General features: G+C 40.0%; 1 long non-coding RNA gene across 1 annotated transcript; it reads left to right on the forward strand.

Moving 5' to 3' along the window:
• Window positions 3732–8558, forward strand: LOC110404174. The gene is made up of 2 exons (XR_002442089.1): window positions 3732–6234; window positions 6646–8558. It is a non-coding gene; the product is annotated as an uncharacterized LOC110404174 (long non-coding RNA).

Consider the following 9019-nt stretch of genomic DNA (forward strand, 5'->3'; position numbering starts at 1 on the left):
ATGTAGAATTTGGAAATAAAGCAGATGTTTCTGAGACACTGCTGGAATTCTGCTAGGATTCTCAATTATTTCCATTGGTCTTGATTCCTTCAGACCAAGACAATATGTCTTCATGATCAGCGTTCTTTAGTAGAAGGTGTTAATCAAAGTACAAGTATTGTGCTTGAATGAAAGGGTATTTTAGTGGTCTATTAGCTTTTGCTGTGTAAATTGGGATAGCAGATGTAACGGTCCTTTCTTGCCTCAACATCTCAGTTAGTATTTTACTGCCTTGTCCATCACAGGTGAACTTCAGCAAATATTTGGAGTTGTTTTGAATGTGTGAAGAAACTACTGGATTCTTGTTGGGTTTTTTTTTTTCTAGTATTTCAGTTGCATAACAAAGCATTGTCCCCATCAGAAGAACTCTTGCAATTAAGGAATTTAACATTTACTTCCTCTCATTCTCAAACATCTGGTAGCTCCTTTTATTGCTACATTAACAGTTAATTTTTCAAGTCCAAGTATGTGCGATGTTACAGATACACTTTGCAGCTGTGTGTGCCCAGTGGTGGCTGCGTTCAGTGTTGCATTTGCAGAAGGGATAGTAACTGCCTGTGCAGGCGCTTGGACGAGGGCACGTATGTCTTGTGCAGACAGCTGAGTATCTGCTGCTACTGAAGATCTGCCTTGGTAGGGGTCTGAGCGTATGGCAGTCTGTGGGAAGGCTTTCTGAGCTGTTTTAGATGAGTGAAATAGGAAAGCGTTAACTAGTTAAGCTTATTGGCTAGGTAATATTACATCGCGCCAATACTGAAAATAGAGATCCTGTGCTATAGCCAAACTGCTTAAGCATGGCTTGAGCACTTCTCTGCTCCTGCCGTGTGACTCTTTGGATGTGGCCAGCTGCATACAGTGGTATTTGAATTCATCAGTGTTTCAGAAGAACATTAAAATTTAACAAGTACATTTAACTAAAAAATCTATATCTAAATAGCACAGAGGTAGTGATAAAAGGGAGGCAATTCAGGCTAAGACATTGCATTAACTTCCCTGTGAATGGACCTTTCAGACAGTGTGGAGCCAGGCTGAAGTCAATGAACTAAGGCCAGTTTCTTCACTCTAAGCCCAATGAAGCCTGTGCCTCAGCTTGGAGGGCTTCAGAGCCTCCTCTTTGGCTTTAATAAGATTTTTATTTTTGTCCTATAAGTTTTTAAAAATAAAGCAAAGCTAAAAACACCTCTACTTTTTAGGGGGTGGAATTCTTCAGTAGTACTACAAAAGTACTTTGCTACCTGAATAATTTTTCTGAAATGCCTTTTTTCCTTTCTGAACAGATCCATTGAACCTGGGAAGACCAAAATGGGGTTGTGCCTTGAAAGTGCTAAATGAGCAAGGACTCTTGAGTTCTTCTGATCAAGGATGAAATTAAAGTGCATACACAATATTGTAGAGTGCTTGGCAAGTAGGGCGTCACTGTAGTGAGTTGTCAGTTCTCCTATAAAAATTACTGAAAATCTGTCTCCTGATTTGCTTCTCTGAGATAGTGAGGTTAATTAGGGGCTTAGCAAGGAAGGCAGCATGGCCTTCTGCTGCTTACAGCCGTGCCGTAGACTACAGTCCTGAGAACAGGGAGCAGTGGGTGTTTGTACCCACATTTCCAATGCTATACAGGTCAGGAGAGACCTGTCCAGGCATGGAGACTTGCATGTGCTCTCTTTGGGGACACACGGGTTAAAGCAGAGGCTCGGTATGAGAGCCTAATGCTATTGAAAGGAGTGGTATAACTTCCATTCACTTTGGATTGTCAGAATGATCTGTAGAGCCCCCCAAGATTTGTGTTCTGTTAATAATTATTACTTCAACATAAAAGTAAACTCCTATATTTAAAACTTATAACTTGGCAACCACAAAATGCACATGTCGATAATGAGTAACCGTGTGAGCTTATTAATACAACTCCTCCATTCTCATCCCTCCTCGACCTTATGCTTTACCTGCTCTTTGTCTAAACTAGCCTGAAAGATCTTCTCGGCAGAGACCATTTTTTCCACTTGCATAGCAAAGCACCTTCGTGGCTGTGCGTAAAATAATAATGGAAGTATTTTAAATCTGGAAAAACAAATGTTCATGCTTTTGACAATTTCAGAACATGAATGCAAGTGATCAGGCATGCGTGTCTAGAGATGTGCTTTCTACATACACATATTGTTTCCTTTTAAAGACATCTGCATTTACTGAATTCAGTCCAGAATCTATCCTAGAAGTTTACCATTATTATGCCTCAACCCAGCAAAGCGTGACTATAGGGAGACTTAAAATTAAGTATACATGTAAGTGCTTTGCTGGATGGAGGCCTTTAAGATTTTGTCTATTTGTGCTCTTGTAATTTTAAAATGAAACATATTATTGAAAGTGTTCTGTTACTTATTCTACTACTTCCTCATTTATTTTGATTTCTTACATATAAATACATATCTAAATTCTAGATGCTTTTGAAAAAAATCAAAACACACTGAAATCAAATGTAAAAACAGTATCTGCTTTTCATTGAACTAAATAATATCCTGTCTGCTCATCAGCATCACTTTTGTATGTAAACGGCAGCTCCCCTATCATGGCCCCCTTGTGCCAAAACCTCTTGTTTTCAAAGGAGAGCCTGGCTATTTTTAGCCAAGAGCAACTGTGTCTGCTCCAAAGTTAAGAGTTCTTCATGCAGAATCAGCCCTGCCTATTTTCCTTCCTGAGGATGGTAAATATTGCTTTATCTCCCCTTCATTTTGCTAATGGCGCTGACCAAATATCTTGTTGAGCAGGTATTCATAAGTGCCATCCTTCCACTTTTGCCATTATGAGCAATGACGTTTTTGTTGTTGGCTGGGCTCACCTTTGGGTGATCGACTAATTTTGCAAGCCATGAAGATGCCAGCTTGAGGATACCTGCTACCTGTTGCTGTATAAGAGTAGATTGGGTCCATGTGGTACTTTGAAAGAGAAATGAGATAACAAGATGGTCAAGCAGTAACCTTCTTGCAAGGTAAAGTAATAACTGAATGTAAACAGGTAATAGATGAAGGCTCACCTTGTAAACTGAGATGATGCCCAGTTCAGGTTCATCTAAGTGGTTAGAATATCTCCAAACCTATTAGTCACCTAGATCAACTACATTTGACATGCCAAAACATGTAGAAATACTTGTTTAATACTTATTTTGCATAGGAGGAATCTAATCAATCCTAATTTGCTGTGTTATGTAAAATAGGATCTATTTGGTTCCAAAGATCATAGAATCATATAATTTTTTAGTTAAAGGTCATCCGGTCCAACTCCCCTGCAATGAACAGGGACACCTACAGTTTGATCAGGCTGCTCAGAGCCTGGTCCAGCCTGACCTTGAATGTCTCCAAGGACGGGGCAGCCACCACCTCTCTGGCCAACCTGTGCCAGTACCTCACCACCCTTATTGTAAAAATCTTCTTCCTAATGTCCAATCTAAATCACCCCTCTTTTAGTTTGAAACCATTTCTCTTGTCCTGTCACAACAGACCCTGCTAAACAGTCTGTCCCCTTCTTTCTTACAGCCTCCCTTCAGATACTGGAAGGCCGCTCTCAGATCTCCCCGGAGCCTTCTCTCCTCCAGGCTGAACAGCTCCAGGTCTCTCAGCCTGTCCTCATAGGAGAAGTGTTCCATCCCTGGGATCATTTTTGTGGCCTTCCTCTGGACACATTTCAACAGGTCCACATCTCTCCTGTACTGAGGACTCCACATATGGATGCAGTACTTCAGGTGACTTTTCACCAGTGCAAAGCAGAGGGGCAGGATCACCTCCCTTGCCCTGCTGGCCATGCTGCTTTTGATGCAGCCCAGGTACGATTGGCTTTTGTAGGCTGCGAGGACACATTGCTGGCTCATGTCCAGCTTGCCATCCACCAGTATCCCCCAGGCCTTTTCAGCAGGGTTGTACTCCATCCTTACATCCCCCAGCTTGTACTGATAGCAGGGGTTGCCATGACTCAGGTGCAAAACCTTGAACTTGGATTTATTGAACCTCATGAGTTTCTCCTGGGCCTGAGCCTGTGTAGGTCTCTCTGAATATCATCCTGTCTCTTGGGTGTGTTGACAGCACCGCACAGCTTGGTGTCATTTGCAAACTTGCTGAGGATGCACTTGATCCCACTGTTGATGTCACTGATGTTAAAGAGCACTGATCCCTGTACCAACCCCTGAGGGACAGCACTTATCACTGTTCTCCATCTGGACATTGAGCCATTGATGCCATCTGTTTTTTTCAGGACACACACACATTGTTCTCTTTTGGGCTTAGGGACTGCTAGCCTGAATGGCTGGGGTCAGCTCACTGAGACTTGCTCAAATATGTGTAGTTCACATTGTTCCAAACAACATAAGCACATAGGTCATTTTTTTCCCTAAATAAGAATGCTAAGCATCTAGTGGAAATCTTCAGGAGATGGAAAAAGTAAAGCTGTCTGTTACAGATGTCGTGTGAATTCAACACTAGTAAAAAGTGCTGGATTTACATCACTGAGACTTGAGGCTGCCATTTTAAGTGCCACCTGCAGTGGTGGTTTATGAGAGATGAGGCTTGCTCCCCTAGAAGTTACGAGACCACCCAGCCCTGATTACATATGCCATGGATTAGGATTCAGATGGTAATGATTTCTCACTATTACCAAGGCCAGATTTGATCTGGTGACATAAAAAGAGTTCAGATGGTATTATGAATCTGCTCAGCCTAGGTCCTCCAGAAAATCTCCTCTTTTTTAGACAAGTTATCTGAATTTTACTCCCTTGAGGAAAGTCCTTAATCATGTAAGTATTTCTTCTGAAACCACGGGGACTGTTTCAGTAAATGGGATTACAGGTTTAAGAAAGGACATGCAAGAGTGAATCATAATGCTTTTTGGTTCTGTAGCAGCAGTAAATAGAGCACAGTGGCTTCTGGCTTCCTTTAGTTTGTCATAGCACTACCATCGCGTGTTTTTTTTTTTAAATTTTATTCTTTTTTAAAGTAAAGCCTAATGCAATGCTCATTAATATCAGGAATTTTACTGAGAAGAATTAAACAGAACTTGCAGGATATCAGGAAAACAATGAAGTCTGTAGTCACAAAATGGAGTACTCCAGAGAGGGATAAATATCAAGAAACAAAACAAAAGGTGAAATGAAAGGGAAGTGGGATGATAGGGAAACAGGTTTGAGCTTATCAGGGAAATGCTCTGTTTTCACATGAGTACATTTGTTAAAGCATATAAATAAGTATATGTAAATATATGTAAATAGTTCTCTGAGGTGAATAAGAAATTATAATGAAAAGGATAGACAAAGTTATTAATTGAAAGTAATGATAAACCCAACCTTTGTAGTTACAAGATTTACTTCAGCTCCAGAAACCCGGGTAAAAAGTTTGGGGAGCATTTTAAGGCTGTGACGTTGACTTGCCACAGCACAAAGAAAAGAATTTGCTTGTTCAGGACAACTATTGCATTTATGGCTTTGAATGAAGCCAGTGTGAAACACCCAATGAGCAGGCACACCTCCTCTTGGGCCTTGGTACTGGAAAACAAGAGCTTTCTGAGAGTTTGTGTCCAACCAGCCACCTCTGCCACAACAGAAAATAACAGCGTGGCCTACCCTTGATAGTTAACTAGCAGAAAAATGTGCTTAGTAAGAGTATTTAACAGGGCCACTTTTGGTGCAAGCTTCTCATGAGTCTGATCGAGGTGGCTCTTGCCTGGTTGTGACATATCACATGGGCTAAACATATTGTCATGGGCAAATGCCTTGCAAAAAGGAAATGCAAACCTTCAAATTTTTAATAGCTTTGTGCATGCAGCTTGTGTGCACTTTTCCAGCTCTTACACTGAAGACAGTTTATCCAAATACTAGAAAAGAACCACTGCATCTGCTGTGTTGGAGATGCCTAAATCTGCTCCCTGGGTTTGAGTGAATACAGCTCTAACTCTGCCACCTCCATAACCACCTCAGCGAATGAATACAGACATAAATAGTTTGGGCAAAAGTCATCTTTAATGTCACAACTGTCTCTTTAATAGAAATGTGAATTTGGTGCTGCCTGTTCAGCAAGCTAAAAGAACAAATTTTGTAGTAACCCTCATAAAAACCTCAGAACTTGATTCTTCTTTCACTTATGCAGGTATAAATCACCACTGAAGTCAACAGAGTTATACCGGCTTTAATTCTTGTACATATGAGAGGAGATGGAAGCCCTTAAGGTATTCAAGTATCTAGGCTATCTTTACCAATACACTGACATGATCAGAAAGCTCTCCTCCTTTACAGAGAAAAGATGAGGAAAAAAGCAAAGTGACACTAATCTTTTCTGAGTCAGCCTTTCCTCTTGGGTGTGACTACATGCAGAAAAGCTGGGATTTCCAGGTGATATTAATCAAAGATGGCAGAAGCAACTACAAAGCATACAAATAAAGCATCCAAGTTTCATGTATTAAACCAACCAGGACAGCACTTGCAGTATAAAAGCTAAGATACAGTCAGCTCTGCTGCTGAGATGCCTGAAGCTTTATTGCATGCTAGTAGCATAAAAATAAATTATGTTAATTTATTATTAGTAGTAAACATAATAAAACATAGTACACGCTAACAGTTGGCTATCTTGCCTTCCAAAGGTACCATGTATTTTACGTAGATGCCTTGTGGATCAGGAAACAGGATTTCTACAGATGCTTCCACAACCTGTCTCTCTTCTCAAATAGCTGCCTACAGTTCAGCATGGATATGTGTATGCATGGATAATTTCTAACTACTTTTTATATGTTGACTTAGTCTAACACAAATTCTTCTACATTGCTACCATGATGTTGACAGACTTTAAGTCTTTTATGTTGCAGTATCTTAAATCTATATGTAAGAGAAAACTAGGCACCTGGGAAACAAATGACCATCAAACTACTTACACACAGTCCTACTGAAGAGGTGAACAAGAGGCTAGGTTGTTTTGATGGTTCTCAGATATCACAATGTTAAACATGGGACAGGTGAGTGGATGGATGGCAAAGGAGAGAGTAAACTGGTTACACTGAACAAATAAATACTTAACTGTCACCTAGTGCCTCTAAAACTACATTTTAAGCAGGAGGTAAGCTGTTAAAGCATGTAACTGAAAAATTAGGAGCGTGTTGGTGTCATCCCTGAAGCCTCTTATCTTTAATGAGAAAAAGCAATGTAGAGGAAACAAGCTTCAAAGGGCACCACTGAACACGCTAATATCACTATCACATGTTGATGTTTCAGACCAACAGCCATTTAAAACCCTTATTCATTCTACTTCTGGGCAATGAAAGGTGTCTAGCAGTTTGACTCCATTGTCATCAGCTAAACACAAAAAACACTGACAATGTCAGACAGATTAATCTGAAGGAGATGCAGCCTTTGACCAGGTTTCTGCAAGCACTGAATATCTTCACTTGTTAAAGTAGTTCCACTGAGCCTGGAGGGTCTGGGTCTCCTTCCAGATTTACTGACAGAAAGAGACTCTTAGCCATAAATGTTTGCAAGAGGAAGCTCCAAAAGAGACAAAGGAACATAATTACAATCACATTAAGAATGTTTATTAGAAAACTTAATAGTGGTCTTGTTCAGAATAAAACTTCTGGATAAGAAAAATTCAGTATCAACAGGTGGGGCAGAGAGAATTTTAAAATATTTGCTGGTGCACTTCTCCTGGCATGCCACAGCAACAAAGAAAGGCTCTTAATTTTTGAAAAGAACTAGAGAGATTCTCTTTAGGAGTTCAAAATGAACATGTACTGAGAGTATTACAGCCAGAATAATATTAACATTCTAAGAAAGACATTTCTTACAAGACACTGGGTGCTAGTAAGAGCGCTGCTAGCAGCCACAGCACAGACACACCTGCTAAGCCATCCACTTAGAAGGGAACATGCAAGCCTTGATTATTTGCACTTCCCTCACTTAATATAGCAGAGTTCTTCCGAGTTTTCCCTAAATTTTTATGAAAGTCATATGGTACAGCATCTAAAAGATTTAATTTAGTAAACAAGTAAACAAAAATCTGCAGCTCAGAGAGCCAATTTCAATGTGATTTATTTTATACTCCATAGAGTTTCACTGGTGACAATGGTTTTTTACAGGTTATAAGTGCAAAAGAATGCGACCCAGAGACAGGCTTCATGTTCCTCTTTGGCAAATGCTGTCTCCCATCTGTTTGTCACTATTAGAACATTTTTTCATTGGCAGATGAAAAACAAAACATACAAAAAGATCCAGTAAACTATTCCATACTCTAGTCAGTGCAACCAAGCCTGTGCAGTCATTAAGCTGATAATAATGCAGCCTCTTATGTAGGCCAACTGTCAGAAATGCTCAATGCAATACAGCCCAGTGACTGATGATGTACTTGTGGAGCTTTTGGAACATGATACAAGAGAAGTGATCGCATGTCCTTTTTACTCTATTTAGAAATATAAAGTGTTTCGTGTCATAAGATTCTTACTTTGTGTCTCCTCTTGTTAGCTTTGTTGTTGTTATGTCTGGCAAAAAATTAAAATCTTAAAATACACATCCTCATGTTGTGCATCTGTTTTGTCCTCCAATCAAGCCGTGAGGTGAGACAGAATCAAATGGAAGCACTCATAAATGACCTGTATTTGTACTGTCTCCTGTGAACCCTGTTCACTGGCAAAAAAAAAAAAAATGGAAGAGGCTCCAACCAGACCCAAAGGGAGTTATTTACTATGTGCTTGCTAGTGAGCTGCTTTCTGAAAGCAATATGTAGAAGTATCCTGTCTGTTCAAGGGTTCCAGAATCCCTCAGTGACATGTACATGCCAGAGATTTCAGATAACTCTCAATTATTCTTGAAGATTATGGATGTAGTTATTTCATAAACCAAACTACCCAGCTGCAGTTGCAAATTTTTATTTGCAATATTGGAAGCTGTATTAAAGTCTGGCTAAAAGCTAACTTCCAGCTTGAGTAACCATGCTTTGAAAATTGTTTCTAAATTCCTCATCTGTAGAGC

Source organism: Numida meleagris, chromosome 10 (genome assembly GCF_002078875.1).
Source record: "Numida meleagris isolate 19003 breed g44 Domestic line chromosome 10, NumMel1.0, whole genome shotgun sequence".
Taxonomy (NCBI): domain Eukaryota; kingdom Metazoa; phylum Chordata; class Aves; order Galliformes; family Numididae; genus Numida; species Numida meleagris.